General features: G+C 38.1%; 1 protein-coding gene across 4 annotated transcripts in view; it reads right to left on the bottom strand.

Moving 5' to 3' along the window:
* Positions 1–15233, bottom strand: part of TRIM2 (tripartite motif containing 2) — a 68634-nt gene extending 53401 nt beyond the window's left edge. Inside the window, exon 1 of one of the 4 annotated variants that reach the window (XM_070757843.1) lies at positions 15117–15233. The gene's annotated coding sequence lies outside the window, so the exon portion shown is untranslated. Of the gene's footprint in view, positions 1–1038; positions 1191–14918 lie in introns of those variants that run through there. The other 3 variants (XM_070757842.1, XM_070757841.1, XM_070757846.1) reach the window with 3 other exon arrangements.
* Between the last annotated feature and the right edge of the window lie 2866 nt (positions 15234–18099).

Genomic DNA, 18099 nt, shown 5'->3' with positions numbered 1-18099 from the left:
GGGAGGGAGGGAAGAAGGTGGGAAGGAGAAAGAAAAGAAGAAATAGAGGAAGGGAAGGTAAAAGAGAGAAAGAAAAAGAGCAAGAAAGAAAGAAAGAAAGAAAGAAAGAAAGAAAGAAAGAAAGAAAGAAAGAAAGAAAGAAAGGGGGAAGGGACAGGAACAGAGGAAGGAAGCAAGGAAACTTATGAAAGGGGAGAGTAAGAGAGGAATGAGTGAAAGGAGGGAGGGAGGGAAGAAGGTGGGAAGGAGAAAGAAAAGAAGAAATAGAGGAAGGGAAGGTAAAAGAGAGAAAGAAAAAGAGCAAGAAAGAAAGCTGCAAGCACCCCCCCCCCGAGCCCCCCAGGCCGGCTGCAACCTTTTAAAACACGCGCGCCGCTTCGCAGCTGTCTCCTGAAGCCGAACGCGGAAGTTAGCGTTTGGCTTCAGGAGACAGCTCCTTGGCGCTTGTATCTCGAATTTGGGCTTGTAAGTAGAACAAAAATATCTCTCCCCTCCCAGCTCTTATCTCGAGTTGCTCTTAAGTAGAGCAGCTCTTATGTCGGGGTTCCACTGTACGTCATATAATGCCAGAACCTTTTAGAGAAATTTGTTAATTTTTGACCCTAATCTATGCCCGCTTTCCATCATAGGCACAGAACAATCCTTTGATATCCTTCTACACATCAATACATTTTCCTTCAAAGGCTTTAGAGAAGTTACTTATGATCATTTTCATAAATCTTTTAAAATGATATCTTTATCACTCTGTGCTATTAAACGTACGTCATAGTTTTTCCTACTGCTAGCCTTCAAGATAATCTCATAGTTGTTTGATGGGCATTTTAACAAGCATTTCATTGAACACAAAGTAATATTCTTCCAATTTAAGAGATCCTTCCGGAACAGACTAACAAAAACGTCACAAAGTGCCCAAATCCAGCTTTTAAACTATTTTTAGGATTTTTACAATCCCAGAAGTACCGGTATATAAGAAAGAAATAGTGCTGGGGGTGGGAAAGAGAGAGAGAGAAAGAGAGAGATAATTCAAAGCTTACTTACAGGCATTCCATTATGTCTTTCCAGGGATTGAAATACAGTCTCTTTGGGGAAAGGAGTTTGCTCCCAGCAGTATTCAGACAATTGGTCCCATTATAGCGATCATGAGGCTGAGTTAAAGAGTAGCCTTGCAAAAACATAAACAGCTTGTCAGCACAACCGAAGAGGTGGGACTTAGTCTCATGGGACAGTTCCAGCCAATGATCAGTCACTTTGGCAACTGTTTGGTTAAGATATAGTGTTTCATTCTTAAAAGGAGAGTGGGGGAATGAGAAAAGCCCACAAGAGTAATTGTGCCAGCGAGCTCAGAAATGAATAGGAGCTAAAAAATGCTTTCCAAAGGGAAAATAGAAATCATTCTATGGAAGGCGCCAACTGTAACTCCTTCATGACAGGCCATCGCATAATGTTTTCTATGATTCTAATAGATTTTCAAAATCTATCCACGCACGACAAAATTCCCTACGCAACTAGATTTACAACCCTAGGTTTAGAAAGTTTAGAACTACATCGCCTTAAACACGACCTAAGCATATCCCATAAAATCATCTCCTTCCTGTCAATGACTACTTCAGCTTCAACCACAGCAACACACGAGCACACAACTGATACAAACCTAAAGTAAACCGCTCTAAACTCAACTGCAGGAAATACGACTTTAGTAACCGAGTAGTTGATGCATGGAACTCACTACCAGACTTTGTAGTATCATCACCTAACCCCCAAAATTTTACCCTTAGACTATCCACCGTTGACCTCTCCCGATTCCTAAGAGGTCATGCATAAGTTCATCAGAGTGCCTTCCGTGCCCTGTCCTAATATTTCTTTTTTACTAGTATCATGTATATAAATATTATTATATCTTTGTATACCACAAAGATAAAACAAACAAATAAAAATTTAAAAAGTATAAATAGACTGTGGGACATTTTGCTTTGCAGTGAAAATTACTGGAGCATTAAATAACAACTTTAAATCGCCAAAATCTTGGTAACAAATTCCATGTTGTGACTTTGACTACTGTTTTTCACACTACCCTTTTACTAGAGACAGGTGATTAATTATGGCCCCTTTGTGAACATGCTGGCTCAGGAGTTGAAGTTCACAGGTCATAAAAGGACTCAAGTTGCTCACCCTTGAACTCGAGGAATTCTCCAAGAAAAACAGAAAAAATGATCAGGGAAGCATTCAGGGAATTCTGTAAAATATTTCAAAGTTGAAATGGCTTGTTTTCACCCTTGGAACTGGTTGTCACTGTAAGTCTGGAAGCAATTCTCAATCTCAAATCAAAGCTACAAGTTCAAACATTTCTAAAATGATTACAAGAGTCTTTGTAATTATTAACAGTTGCAGCCAATGAACAGCCTCTTTGGTTAATGCCTGATTAAATATGGTGTATTGTTCTTAAAAAGATAATGGGAAACAGAAGTCCACTTATTCCCCCAACTGTTTGCAAACTAGATTGAATTCTCAATATTTTGCACACTGATCTAAACACGAGGGTTGCCCAGAAAGCAATGCACCTCATTTTTTTTCTCAGCCTACAGTAATGGTACGAATGTGAAACTTTAGATTTGTATTATTTGAATTGAATTCGAATTGTCAGGAGCGCATGTGTAAATTTTGCATTTCTTCAGACAGATAGCATAGCTGCAGCAGTGTTTCAAAATGGCTCCTGTAAGTGATATACCTTACAAGCAGAGTGTTGTCACTTAATTTCTCACTGCAGAGAAAGAAACTGTTGGGAAAGTTCACAAACATTTACGGAGAATCTGCAGTCGACAGAAGTACGGTTAGTCGCCGAAGACATTTTGAGGATGACAAAGAGATGATTTGCACAGTGCAGAAATGGCTTCGTGACCAGAACAAGGAGTGGTATCGACAGGGCAAACACGCCTTTGTGTCTTGCTGTAGGAACGGAGATTACATGAAAAAATAGGGAATATAGAAGAAACATAATTCTTTCTTGTATGTAAGTTTCAATGTGTTCAATAAATAATTGTTGAAAAACAAATGTGGTGCATTATTTCTGGGTGACCCTTATGGCTAAGGTTTATAGTCCAAATAGATATTATAGACTATAGGTTGATTATCAACTCCTAATACAGGTAGTCCTTGTTTATCAACCACAATTGGGATTGGCAACTCCGTCATAAAATGAAACCGTTGCTAAGTGAAACCATGACCATACTTATAATCATACTTCAGCTTTCCTTTTCCTTACTGACCTGCAAAGGTTATAAATGCCATTTGGCGGGACCCAGGGGAAGAGCCTTCTCTGTGGCGGCCCCGGCCCTCTGGAACCAACTCCCCCCAGAGATTAGAATAGCCCCCACCCTCCTTGCCTTTCATAAGCTCCTTAAAACCCACCTCTGCCGTCAGGCATGGGGGAACTGAGATATTCTTTCCCCCTAGGCTTCTACAATTTATGCATGGTATGTTTGTATGTATGATTGGTTTTATAACAAGGGTTTTTAGCTGTTTTTAGTATTGGATTGTCACATGCTGTTTTTACCACTGTTGTTAGCCGCCCCGAGTTCACGGACAGGAGCAGCATACAAATCCAATAAATAAATAAATAAATAAATGCATTGTGGTTGCCAAGTTACTTTTTGTTGTAACTGTGGTCACTAAACACAAAGTACCTGTAGATACACTGTACATACACAGATTACACACAATATTGTTACATTCTGGAAAAAAACCAGTGAAATAAAATTATTTTGCAGAGCTTTCTTTCTGGAGAAGGTGACATAGTTTATCTTGATACTTTTAGGATAGTGGTCTACCTGAAATACTTCCTAGGCTAGAATGAGTGACTGTTTCATAACTGTAACTTCACAAATCCCACATTCTTCAAATCAATCAGAGTTTATGGTGGAATCATTAGAGGACACTCACATGTCATCACGTCTCTGGGGATCAGATTAGGTATGGTGAACAAGTAGATACGATTCTAACAATTTTGGTTTCCTAACCCTTTTTTTGGGGGAAGCTGATGTAGCAGAAGTTAAATTGTAATTATATATCAGCACATACAATGAACTCATACTTTTTGTTAACTGCCTGAATATGCTCTGACGTATCTTTTCCATTGCCCGAACATCTGTCGGAAAGTATTACTTGCTTTCTGAAAGGCTATTTTGCAAACACAACGCCAAGGCTAGTGTTTTGGTTTTCATTCTGTATTGTGGGTGAGTTCTCCATTTGATGGCAGCTTGTGTTCATGAAAAGGGGGAGCAGCAATACCGTCAGGGCAGGGAGAGGCTCCACTTGGCTCTGCTCTATTGAAAGTACCATTGCTCAGCCTGCCCTAAGGACCAGCGATTGTTAGCGGCAACAATACAATCTTTCAGCAAAGATTTTTATAAAATGCCATGGGAAGATTCTGGTGCCATCCACATGACATTTGGTTTTGTTTTTAATTCTTGCTCAGTTGAACTTCTATTACTGTAGCATTGACCGTCTGCAATTAACCTAATGAGAATTAATTTAGATACGTGCTTTGTGCACAAAGCAACAGAACTGTAACTAATGGCAAAATCCACTGAAAAACAAACTGAAAAATCATACGTATGGGACTTTCTAACCAACTTGCCATTTTTCTTCAATCTTATTAAATACAACAAAATGTGAATACAGTACAAATTATCTCAACTGCATCTACACAGAAGAGACAAGGTTAACCTTTTATCCACTGTCACTACACAATTTCTTTTAATCTCTTCCAGATATTGTTACCTGCAGAAAGAAGAATGGAATCCCTTTGAATCAGACTAAAATACAGTTAGAATGATTCAAAATTTGCATGAACCCAATCATTTCAGATTCTAAAGTAAAATTTATAATATAGTATGTGTAATTCCAGCCATTTATATAATTTTGATGAGACATAATCAAAATAGATTTTTTTAAATTAAAAAAAAATTCTTTTTCTACTTGGTAAAGCTGAAAAAATAATGCACCCTTGTCAAAGCTTATGCCATTCAAATGTGTTAGGATGATAATGCCATCTAATGACATCTAGGGTTACCTGTACATGTATAGCCCATAATTTCTTTCTTTTAGGATAAGCAATGCTATGCTTATCATACATAACAGGATTTTAAAAAACAGCAAGATATTGAAATTTAAGGTACAAAACAACAACAACAAAAATTATAAATGGAGCAAAATTATTTATAATGCTTATTCAATTTCTAGGAAAGCAAACCATATTCTCTGTATCCATATTTTCTTTCTTAGTTTGCCTTTTGTTTTTTTAAATTTGTCAATGCTCGTTTCATGAATTCCTCAATTTTATACTTCACTTGATCTTCCATATAACAGACCTAAGAATGCTCATATGCCTCACTCTGTCATCTCTTTTAACATACATTCCTCACAATAAAGTGAATAAACCATATATTATTTATCACTTTTATGTCATTGTAAACTGTAAATTTACATTGTAAATGTTTTTTATCTTTACTCAGCATACAATCAAGATGCACAAATTCATTACAGGTAATCTTTACTTACTGCCCATGCTAGGGACTGTCAACTCCATTGCTAAACGGCATATCCATTAAGTGCAATGTCATGAGACCGTAACTTGTGATTTCTGCCAGCCTCCCCACTGACTTGGCTTGTGAGAAGCTGGCTGTGAAGACTGCAAATGACAATCAGATGACTATGGAGTGCTGCACCCATCATAAATATGCTCTAGTTTCCAAGTACCTGAATCATAATTATGTGGCCCTGGGGATGCTACAACAGTACAACTTTGAGGACCATCTTGTTTTTCAGCAAGACTTATTGTAACTTCAAATGGCCAGTGAATGAAGGATTGGTAAGTGATGATTTACTTATTTATTTATTCATTCATTCGATTTTCATGCTGCCCTTCTCCTTAGACTCAGGGTGGCTTACAACATGTTAGCAATAGCACTTTTTAACAGAGCCAGCCTATTGCCCCCACAATCCGGGTCCTCATTTTACCCACCTCGGAAGGATGGAAGGCTGAGTCAACCTTGAGCCGGAGACGAGATTTGAATCATCTGTTTTGTCTACTTCGTTGGTGTTTATGTATAACTTGCAACTACTATTGTTTTCTAGTCAAACAAAACTATCCGGCCATTAATACATTAATTTTCAGATCCATAGATCGCCAGCCCGAGTCCTCTTGGATTGGGCAGCATATAAATCAAATAAATTAAATTAAATTAGTGGGGGTCTTTGGCCTGCCACACTTTATAGTCTTTTAATGTGCATTCTTTATAGTGGGAAGGTGGGAGGGGGAATTGCATGAAAGCTGTATTTATGTAGCCATAATAAATTCTTTCTAGACAGTCAAGGTCATCCTTTGTCCTCCCACTCCTGCACCTGCACAGAAGGAGATGGATGGATCCTGCCAAGTTGGCAGTTGAATATTCATCGATGTGATGGACTTGGGGGAGTGGGGACAAGGAATTGAATTTTCAACTGGGTGGAGAAACTCCAGGGACTTCAAATTCGGGTTTCTCCCAGATGTGCTAATATGGCTCTTCTAATAAATTGGAATTCTGAGGAATGCTTTGATTTAGTTTTAGATGCTATTTGGAACCCTGACAGCCAGATTGACTTAGCAACCATTTTACTAACTAACTAAAATGATTCACTTAACAACTTAAAAATAACTACTGTATATGTAAAACAACAAACTACAGTGTTCCCTCGATTTTCGCAGGGGATGCATTCCGAGACCACCCGCGAAAGTCGAATTTCCGCGAAGTAGAGATGCAGAAGTAAATACACTATTTTTGACTATGAACAGTATCCCAAGCCTTCCCTTAACACTTTAAACTCCTAAATTTACAATTTCCCATTCCCTTAGCAACCATTTAGATTATTACTCATCATGTTTATTTATTAAAGTTTATTTTAAAAAATGTTTTTTAAAGGCAGATGAAAGTTTGGCAATGACATATGACATCATCGGGCGGGAAAAACCGTGGTACAGGGGGGAAAAAACGTAAAGTATTTTTTAATTAATATTTTTGAAAAACCGTGGTATAGACGTTCCGTGAAGTTTGAACCCGCGAAAATCGAGGGAACACTGTATATGTAAAATAAAGAAGCCATGGTGCTACAGTGGTTATAATTCAATATTGCAGGCTAACTCTGCCCACTACCAGGAGTCCAATGCTAAACGGCTCAAGGTTAACTCAGCCTTCCATCCTTCTGAGGTCGGTAAAATGAGGACCCAAATTGTTGGGAGCAAATATCCTGATTCTGTAGACTGCTCAGAGCAGGGTTGTCAAACTCATGGTGTCACTTCGTCCCATGACTTATTATGAACTTTTCCCCTTCGCTAAACCACAGGTGAACATGGCCAGAGCATGATGCATCTGATCCATGGACCACAAGTTTGACATCCCTGGCTTAGAGAATGCTGTAAAGCACTGTGAAATCTGAGTATATTGCTATTCTCTTTGTGTAGTTATCAAACCTCAAATTCAAGCAACCTTCATTCATATCTAGAAGCAGTGGAATCCACATCTCTTTGTGTCAAAAAAGTGAAGATGGCAGCCACAACTATATGAAATCCTGTTCCCTTTATACAATATATTTTCATCTTTAAGAATGGGTAAAGTTTCAATGGTACAATTGTGACTACCATCTTAACTCCCTTTTTTAGTCCTTACAAATGCCTGTCTAGTACATTTTCCCTTAGTTTCAAACACACAGCATATCTATTTTTCTTCCTTTGACTACTTCATGTTCTTTACCATTTATTCCTTTTACATTCCATACTGTAATAATCTTCCATGTGCTGTAATCCATTTGCCCAGAAGAAGTAACTTCTCTTTCTTTCTCCTTTTTGTTTGAATTTTCAAGTCTGTGCAGCTTTTTTAGCAAGCATTTTTGGAATTTTTTGCTATTCTATCTTTCCTAGATCGGAGAGCTGTGTGACTGGCCCAAGATCACATAGTTTTCTGTTTAACGGGAGGAGTGAAAGAAGGAAGAAAAACTTATGACCACATTTGAGCCCAAAAATTCTGGCTGCTAGGCAAGAGCGCTCTTGAGTTTGACAGTATTTTACAAGTTGGCCACGCCCACCCAATCATATGACCTCCAAGCCACACCCACCCAAAGCCACACCCATCTGACCACCAAACTGCACCCACAAAATAAGCCACACCCACAGAACCGGTAGAGAAAATTCTTAGATGTCACCACTGTAGAATAGGCAGGGATATATATTTCTGACAGTCTCAAAATGGGTGAACAGTGCAGTCAGGTGGTAGGGAAAGCAAGTAGGATGCTTGGCTGCATAGCTAGAGGTATAACAAGCAGGAAGAGGGAGATTATGATCCCGCTATATAGAATGCTGGTGAGACCACATTTGGAATACTGTGTTCAGTTCTGGAGACCTCACCTACAAAAAGATATTGACAAAATTGAACGGGTCCAAAGGCGGGCTACAAGAATGGTGGAAGGTCTTAAGCATAAAACGTATCAGGAAAGACTTAATGAACTCAATCTGTATAGTCTGGAGGACAGAAGGAAAAGAGGGGACATGATCGAAACATTTAAATACGTTAAAGGATTAAATAAGGTGCAGGAGAGAAGTGTTTTTAATAGGAAAGTGAACACAAGAACAAGGGGACACAATCTGAGGTTAGTTGGGGGAAAGATCAAAAACAACATGAGAAAATATTATTTGACTGAAAGAGTAGTAGATCCTTGGAACAAACTTCCAGCAGACGTGGTTGGTAAATCCACAGTAACTGAATTTAAACATGCCTGGGATAAACATATATAAATCCTAAGATAAAATACAGAAAATAGTATAAGGGCAGACTAGATGGACCATGAGGTTTTTTTCTGCCGTCAGACTTCTATGTTTCTATGTTTCTATAGAGTACAAGATCCCTATGCCCCTTGTGAGAAAAAGCAATGTGAAATCCTCCCTGTCAGCATCCCTTTGACCTTGCTCATGGGAGGCTGGCAGGCAAGGTTTGAAACGACACATCTCGTTGTGGTGCTATAATCCAAAAGGACTGCAGGTACTGTAGAGGATGCTGCGGCAGCCATAATTTTGAGACTAGTATAAATATTTTTTTTTTAGCACTGCAATAAATTTGAATTGTTGTCTATAGCATACTTTTAAATTTGCACTGCACATTTCACTTTATCATTCAAATGGTGGCATCACTGCTTTCTTGTCAACTCTTGCATCCCTCTTTAGTAGCCTTGTAAAAATCGTATTATAAACAATACATAGCCAAGAAACAGGATGCAATGAATGGATGTTCAGCAAATTACACATTACTAAAATAAACAAGATAAGAGCAAACTGCTCACCAATTTTCTGGTATTGTTCTTTTCCATTTTCATGCAGGAAATTATAACCATTCCGAGCGTAATTTTCAAATACAAATATATTTATTACAGTAATCACTTCAAACACACAGACTTTGTTTCTAATATACTGTTCAAAAAAATTAATAAAGGGAATACTTAAACAACACAATATAACTCTGAGTAAATCAAACTTCTGTGAAATCAAACTGACCACTTAGGAAGCAACACTGATTGACAATCTATTTCACATGTTGTCAGAACATTCAACTTTGTACAGAACAAAGTATTCAATGAGAATATTTCATTCATTCAGATCTAGATGTGTTGAGTGTTCCCTTTATTTTTTTTTGAGCAGTGTATAATCAGATATCGAAAGCTGTGTATTCTAAAATCACATATTGATGTAGCTATATATTACAAAAGCAAAGGTCAGCAAACAAGCAAAAAGAGTGTTATTAAATAAGCCAGTTTGCAACAAATAAACACATTTATACCTAGGAAAAGGTTAAAATTCTTACCATTAAATTGCATACTTAAACCACTGAAAAAAAAACCCACCAACTTTTCTGTTTCCCAAGCACCATTAGGCATTCAAGCTTGGGAGGCACTGAAAGATCATCCTCCCTTTATAAAATTACAAAAGGCTTCATTGTAAAAACAAAAGCACTGCTCACCATCCTTCTGGCATTGTTCTTTTCATTTCTCATGCAAGTTTAACAATCCCTTACAAATGCCCATTTATTGCAGCTTTTTTCCACAAGATCTTGTGGAATTTCTCAGCAACCCTTCTGAATTATTCTCATTATTTTTTTTTAAAGCCAGGCAACTAGATTAACAAATTCATTCCTTCTCTAGGGAATAAGTAATTGTTTACAGGTTTCATACACACACAAAAAATATCCTAAGACCTGTTCCAGTTCATAATTTCACCTCCATCAACAAATATTTTCTCTATTAATGCGGCACATCACCACTACTTCTGCAGAGCTCCCCCAAATTTTCCGCATCACAAATCATTCCATTGAAAGACGGCTCAGTACTTCCTTTTAAGAAAATTGTTTTGGTCTTCGGCTTTCATGTCACACTGCTCTTTCAACAAGAGCACTTTAGTTACATTATATATATATATATATATAGGGTGGGGAATGGAATCCAAGCCAAAATACTATCCTGAACCTACGGTCTAAAAAAATCAGCAAGGAAGCCACAAACGCTTACTTACATTTTGCAATTGTTTGCTTGATCTGTGCACTGATCCGGCGATTAATAATAATCAACAAAAGGGAGAAAAGGCCTTTTGAATCCAATTTTTATAAGCCCAAGGCCAGGGAGGAAAAAAAGGAGGTCGCCATCTGAAAGGCAGGCAATGCTACATGCTTCCATCCTCCCTCTTCTCTATCTGCTGCTTTTCCCTTTGCATGCAGCAAACAGCTGTCAGGTTTAACAACCACGTTAGGAGGGGTTTTTTCCCATTAAAAAAAGATGGGGAAAAGGAGGCAGGGGAGAAAAAATAGCCAGTGGATTAAATTTGTCGACATTAGATATGATAGATGGATGGATGGATGGATAGATGGATGGGTGTATAGATAGATAGATAGATAGATAGATAGATAGATAGATAGATAGATTAGATAGAGAGATAGGTGGGTAGATAGATAGATAGATAGATAGATAGATAGATAGATAGATAGATAGATAGATAGATAGATAGATAGATAGATAGATACAAGGGAAAGGGGGGACATGATCAAAACGTTTAAATAGATAGATAGATAGATAGATAGATAGATAGATAGATAGATAGATAGATAGATAGATAGATAGATAGATGGGAAAGGGGAACATGATCGAAACATTTACATAGAAACATAGAAGTCTGACGGCAGAAAAAGACCCCATGGTCCATCTAGTCTGCCCTTATACTATTTTCTGTATTTTATCTTAGGATGGATATATGTTTATCCCAGGCATGTTTAAATTCAGTTACTGTGGATTTATCTACCACGTCTGCTGGAAGTTTGTTCCAAGGATCTACTACTCTTTCAGTAAAATAATATTTTCTCATGTTGCTTTTGATCTTTCCCCCAACTAACCTCAGATTGTGTCCCCTTGTTCTTGTGTTCACTTTCCTATTAAAAACACTTCCCCCCTGGACCTTATTTAACCCTTTAATATATTTAAATGTTTCGATCATGTCCCCCCTTTTCCTTCTGTCCTCCAGACTATACAGATTGAGTTCATTAAGTCTTTCCTGATACGTTTTATACTTAAGACCTTCCACCATTCTTGTAGCCCGTCTTTGGACCCGTTCAATTTTGTCAATATCTTTTTGTAGGTGAGGTCTCCAGAACTGAACACAGTATTCCAAATGTGGTCTCACCAGCATTCTATATAGCGGGATCATAATCTCCCTCTTCCTGCTTGTTATACCTCTAGCTATGCAGCCAAGCATCCTACTTGCTTTCCCTACTGCCTGACTGCACTGTTCACCCATTTTGAGACTGTCAGAAATCACTACGCCTAAATCCTTTTCTTTTGAAGTATTTGCTAACACAGAACTGCCAATACAATAGTCAGATTGAGGATTCCTTTTCCCCAAGTGCATTATTTTACATTTGGAAACATTAAACTGCAGTTTCCATTGCTTTGACCATTTATCTAGTAAAGCTAAATCATTTACCATATTGCCGACGCCTCCAGGAATATCAACCCTATTGCACACTTTAGAGTCATCGGCAAATAGGCAAACCTTCCCTACCAGACCTTCCCCTATGTCACTCACAAACATATTAAAAAGAATAGGACCCAGAACAGACCCTTGTGGCACACCGCTTGTAACCTGACTCTGCTCAGAATACTCGCCATTCACAACAACCCTCTGGTGTCTATGCTTCAGCCAGCTGCAAATCCATTGAACTATCCAGGGATTAAGTCCAATCTTCACTAATTTATCTATCAGCTCTTTATGTGGAACCGTATCAAAGGCTTTGCTGAAGTCCAGGTAGGCAATATCCACAGCACCACCTTCATCCAACACCTTTGTGACATAGTCAAAGAAATCAATGAGATTAGTCTGACATGATTTGCCTTCAGTAAAGCCATGCTGATTTGGGTCCAATAATTTATTGTTTTTTAGGTGCTGATTTATCCTCTTTTTCAGTAGAGTCTCCATCATTTTAACGACAACTGATGTCAAGCTAACTGGCCTGTAGTTACCAGCTTCTTCTCTACTGCCCTTCTTGTGGATAGGCACAACACTTGCCATTCTCCAATCCTCAGGAACATCTCCTGTTAATAAGGATTGGTTAAACAAATCAGTCAGGGGGGTAGCAATGACAGATCTGAGTTCTTTAAGAACTCTGGGGTGGATGCCATCTGGACCCATTGCCTTATTTATCTTTAATCGTTCAAGTTCTTCTAAGACATCGGCTTCTAAGATCACTGGAGCTGAATCCGTACAGTTGGAGGCAATGCTATATCCCTCTATAGTATTATTTTGTAAGGTGTCTTTTGAGAAAACTGAACAGAAGTAGCTATTAAAATGGTCAGCGATCTCCTTATTCCCATTAATGCATGTATTTTTCCCGGTACTAAGCTTCGTGATGCCGCAGTTTTTCTTCTTCTTATCACTAATATATCTGAAGAAGGTTTTATCCCCCTTCTTTAGAGATTTGGCAATTTCTTCCTCTTTTGAGGCTTTAGCAGCATATATTATCTGTTTCGCCTCCTTCTGTCTCATTTTATACACCTTCCTATCAGCTATACTTCCAGACTCTTTATACCTCCTATAGGCAGCCTTTTTTTCATTGACTATAGTCCTTACATCATTGCTAAACCATAGCGGTTTCTTCTTCCTTTTACCTTTAGTTATTTGTCTTACATACAGTCCAGTGGCTTTTAAGATGGCCTTTTTAAATACAGTCCACTGGGTGCTCGCTCCTGCCATTTTATCCCTCCCCTTTAATTCATTATCTAAATATTCCCCCATTGCATTAAAATTTGTTTTTCTGAAATCCAATACTTTGGTTGCATTATAGGATTGCTCACAATGAGTTTTTATATCAAACCACAAACATAGATGGTCACTGCAACCTAAATTTTCTCCCACCTTGACCTCTGAAACCCAATTCCCATTCGTAAAAACTAAATCTAGAATATTCTCCTCTCTAGTTGGTGTCTTAACCAGCTGTGCCAGAGCTGCTCCTGTAAAGGCCTCTACTATATTCTTACTTTTGCATGTAAGGGCACTGGGGATATTCCAGTCAACATCAGGCATGTTGAAATCACCCATAACCACAATATCTCCCTTTACTGCCATTTGGGTAATTTCATCCACCATCTTGTTGTCATATTCCTCAGATTGCCCTGGAGGCCTATAGATCAACATTTAAATATGTTGAAGGGTTAAATAAGGTTCAGGAGGGAAGTGTTTTCAATAGGAAAGTGAACACAAGGACAAGGGGGCACAATCTGAGGTTAGTTGGGGGAAAGATTAGAAGTAATGTGAGAAAATATTATTTTACTGAAAGAGTAGTAGATGCTTGGAACAAACTTCCAGCAGACGTGATCGGTAAATCCACAGTAACTGAATTTAAACATGACTGAGATAAACATACAGTATATCCATCCTAAGATAAAATACAAGAAATAATATAAGGGCAGGCTAGATGGATAGCTTACATAGATAGATTAGATAGATAGATAGATAGATAGATAGATAGATAGATAGATAGATAGATAGATAGATAGATAGATACCGTAGATAGATAGATAGATAGATAGATAGATAGATAGATAGCTTAGATAGGTACAGTATATAGATAGATGGATGATTGATAGATAGATAGATAGATAGATAGATAGATAGATAGATAGATAGATAGATAGATAGATAGATAGATAGGTGGATAGGATAGATAGAATTCTTTATTGGCCAAGTGTGATTGCACACACAAGGAATTTGTCTTTGGTGCAATATGCTCTCAGTGTACATAAAAGAAAAAAAAGATACATTTGTCATCACACCTTTAAATTGCAACATTACACATTGCATTGCACCCTTAAGTGAAATTGTAACGTTTTGCCTCTCTGATGAGCAAAGGAAACCACAATCCTGCCTCCTTTAAATAAAAGCGTCGCGCTACTGCATCTTGCAAACACCCTTGAGACCGAATGGAAAATTTAAAAATAAATAAATAAATAAATAAAGCAAGCGTTATATTTAACCGAGAAACAAAACCACTCGCAAATAATTCGTGCATAAGCGCACCAGCGTGCCTTCCTAAGGTTTCTTTTCTTTTTACTAGTATCAGGTCTATGAATATTTATTATATCTTTGCATACCACCAATTATGTACCAATAAATAAATAAGATAAATTAATTCTTCCCCCGACTACACCCGAGTGAGTCCTAACCATGCATTTTAATTCATGAATGCAAAGAAGGGGAAAAAGAGAAGAATCTCCTATCCTGAATCTTTCTTACTTGCTGGCTCTTTTAAGGAAAAATATAAAAAAATATATTTAAAAGCGTAAAACAAGGCGCTTTCGTTTACCGAGAGGATGTCTCCATGTAAAAAAAAATATATTCTGAAACTGCGGCAAATTAACAACTGGTGCGCTCGAGGTCGGGTTTCTGACGGAATGTGGCTTTCCTCAGCCACAGCGCCTCCATGTTAGGCCCAGGCAAAAAAAAATTTTAAAGCCTCAACCCAGTTCCCTGCATGGAAAACAGGACGCATAGAAACGCTCACCCGCCGGCTCCGGGCTGCAGCGACCACGTGACCCCTTTCATTTCCTTTCCCTCAGAGGCACCTGTCTCCGCAGGGAGCAGTTTCTGTGGAAACTGCAGAGCGCTAAATTTCTCCCCCCCCTCCAACTGTTGCCATGGAAACGTTGCATAATCTATACGGCCCAGATTAAGGCGTCTCCTCTGAGGCAGATGTGACATTTGCATCCTATACTTTAAAAGGGAAAGGAGGGTGGTGGAAATAATGATAACTGGCCCTGGTGTATTTTTCCCCCCTCCCCCCCCTACTACCAACCCATGGAATGTAATTGTGGCAGAAGCAGCATAAAGGAACTACATCAATTAGAATTTCAATCTACACGTTCCTTTCTTTAGGATAATGTCCAAATTGGGCTTTTGTTCTGAATGTATGTAAGGTTGCTGGAGGTTCAGAGGGATTTTAAACCAAGTATATAAAAAGGAAAGATTTTATATGAAACTCCTACTCCAGTGTTTTCATAAACAGGAGAGGGAAACATGTCTTTCACCAGTTCCACAGCAAGACAAAAACAGCCTGAGAAACCTAAGGCCCTCCAAATGTTAGGGGACTCCAATTCCCATCATCCTTAATCAAGCATTGACAAAGGAAGATTTTGCTGTGTTTCAAAGACAAACAGAGAGAGAGAGAGAGAGTCATTAAGCTTGATTCATGATCACAGTATGCCCTTTATTTCAGAAAACTCCTTTCCATTTATTTAATTAATTATTTTCTTGGTTTTGCTCTTTAATTTTCTTTTGTAAAGCAATTATTACAAAAAAAAAATGTTTTCTATCTTTATCACTCTACAAATTGACTTCCTTTTTTCAGGTTTGTCCTTTATTTTTTTCCCCAATTAAGCATTATCACTATACACACAATGGTGACTTTTTACTAAATCTGCACTAGTTTTTCTCATCATTCCTATCATTTATTTATTTATTTATTTAGATTTGTATGCCGCCCCTCTCCGCAGACTCATCCTTTCCCTCCCACTTAGGACTGTATGACTGTAACTTGTTGCTTGTATCCTAAGATTTTTATTAATATACATTGTTTCTTCATTGCTTATTTGACCCCTATGACAATCATTAAGTGTTGTACCACATGATTCTTGACAAATGTATCTTTTTCTTTTATGTACGCTGAGAGCATATGCACAAAAGACAAATTCCTCGTGTCCAATCACACTTGGCCAATAAAATTCTATTCTATTCTATTCTGTTCTATTCTATTCTATTCTGAGTACATGTTACAATCCTGAAGCTGGTGATGCAGTGCCCTGCCTTCTGTTAGTTAGTTAGTTAGTTAGTTAGTTAGTTAGTTACTTACTTACTTACTTACTTACTTACTTACTTACTTACTTACTTACTTACTTACTTACTTACTTATTGGACTTGTATGCCACCCCTCTCTGTGGACTCGGGGCGGCTCATAACATATCAAGAAAAACAATATACAATGACACATCAGAGATCCAATTAATATAATAACTAATCTAAAACCATTCTAAAAACTAAAGCATTAAAAAAATCATTCGTTCAGCTTAAAACCATACACATACCACACTTTTGTTGGCCAGAGGCTGGGGTCCAGGGACCCCAAGCCTGGCGGCATAAATAAGTTTTCAAATTCTTACAGAAGGCGAGGAGGGCGGGGGCAGTATGAATCCCTGGGTAGAGCTGATTCCAGAGGGCCGGGGCCAGCACAGAGAAGACTCTTCCCCTAGGCCCCGCCAAGCGATATTGTCTAGTTCAGTGTTTTTCAACCAGTGTGCCGTCTGTGGCACACTAGTGTGCCGTGAGACATGGTCAGGTGTGCCGCGAAGCTCAGAGAGAGAAAGAAAACAAGAGAGAGAGAGAAAGAAAGAGAGAGAGAGAGAGAGGAGAGAGAAAAGAAACAAGAGAGAAAGAAAGAAAGAAAGAAAGAAAGAAAGAGAGACATAAAGAAAGCAAGAGAGAGAAAGAAAGAGAGAAAGAAAGAGAGAAAGAAAAAGAAAACAAGAGAGAAAGAGAGAGAAAGAAAGCGGGATGGAGAGAGAGAAAAAGAAGGGAGAGAAAGAAGGAGGGAAAGAGAAATAGAGCGAAAGGGAGGAAGAGAGAGAGAAAAATTTTGTCCAAACTTTTTTGAGCCACCCCCCCTCCCCTCAATGTGCCCCAGGGTTTTGTAAATGTAAAAAATGTGCCGTGGCTCAAAAAAGGTTGAAAGTCACTGGTCTAGTTGACGAGACCTGGAGAAGACCAGCTCTGTGGGACCTAACCGGACACTGGGATTCATGCAGCAGAAGGTGGTCCTGTAAGTTATGCTTTTTCAATTTCCCAATTTAGGAAATGTAGTCTTTAGCCTTGGACATTTGTCACATAAAACTTAATATTTTCCTTTATAACTTTTTTCCAGATCACTAATGTTAAAAACACATTGCAGTTTCTCCTTTTCCCATGGTAGCTTTGCAACACTTTTAAAATCAGTACATAAAAATTTAAACTAAAGTCACAGGGGAACATGCATAATACATGTTGACAGAATCATTGAAGCAAGTTAAAAGGGTAGCTGTTTTTCCATAAGATGCTGACTATAAACTAACCAATCAGAGTTTAGATGGTATGGTGAGAAGTCATGGCCTGGGCAGGAAGGCAGGATATAAATAAAACAGACAATGGGCAGCTGGCAGCAGAGATAATTGCTCTTTTATTTTTAAAAAAAGTTAACATTCTCTATAAATTGTTGTCAAGGTAGTTTATCTGAGAAGTTATGCTGAACTAAAAATATCGCTTCTGTTTGATTTCCTTCCAAATACTGAAATGTTGTGTTCTTGATTATCCTTATAAACAGTTTTTCTATATAACAAGGTCCATTTTGTGTATTATTCACACAAAGAAGGATCCATATACAGGCTGAAGAACCCCAAATCAAATTATTTCTATAATCCTAAAAATGAAACTTCCTCACTAGAATTTTCTTTTTGCAAATA

The sequence above is a fragment of the Erythrolamprus reginae genome, chromosome 7, assembly GCF_031021105.1.
Source record: "Erythrolamprus reginae isolate rEryReg1 chromosome 7, rEryReg1.hap1, whole genome shotgun sequence".
Lineage (NCBI taxonomy): Eukaryota > Metazoa > Chordata > Lepidosauria > Squamata > Dipsadidae > Erythrolamprus > Erythrolamprus reginae.
This window is presented reverse-complemented; position numbering and strand designations above follow the sequence as displayed.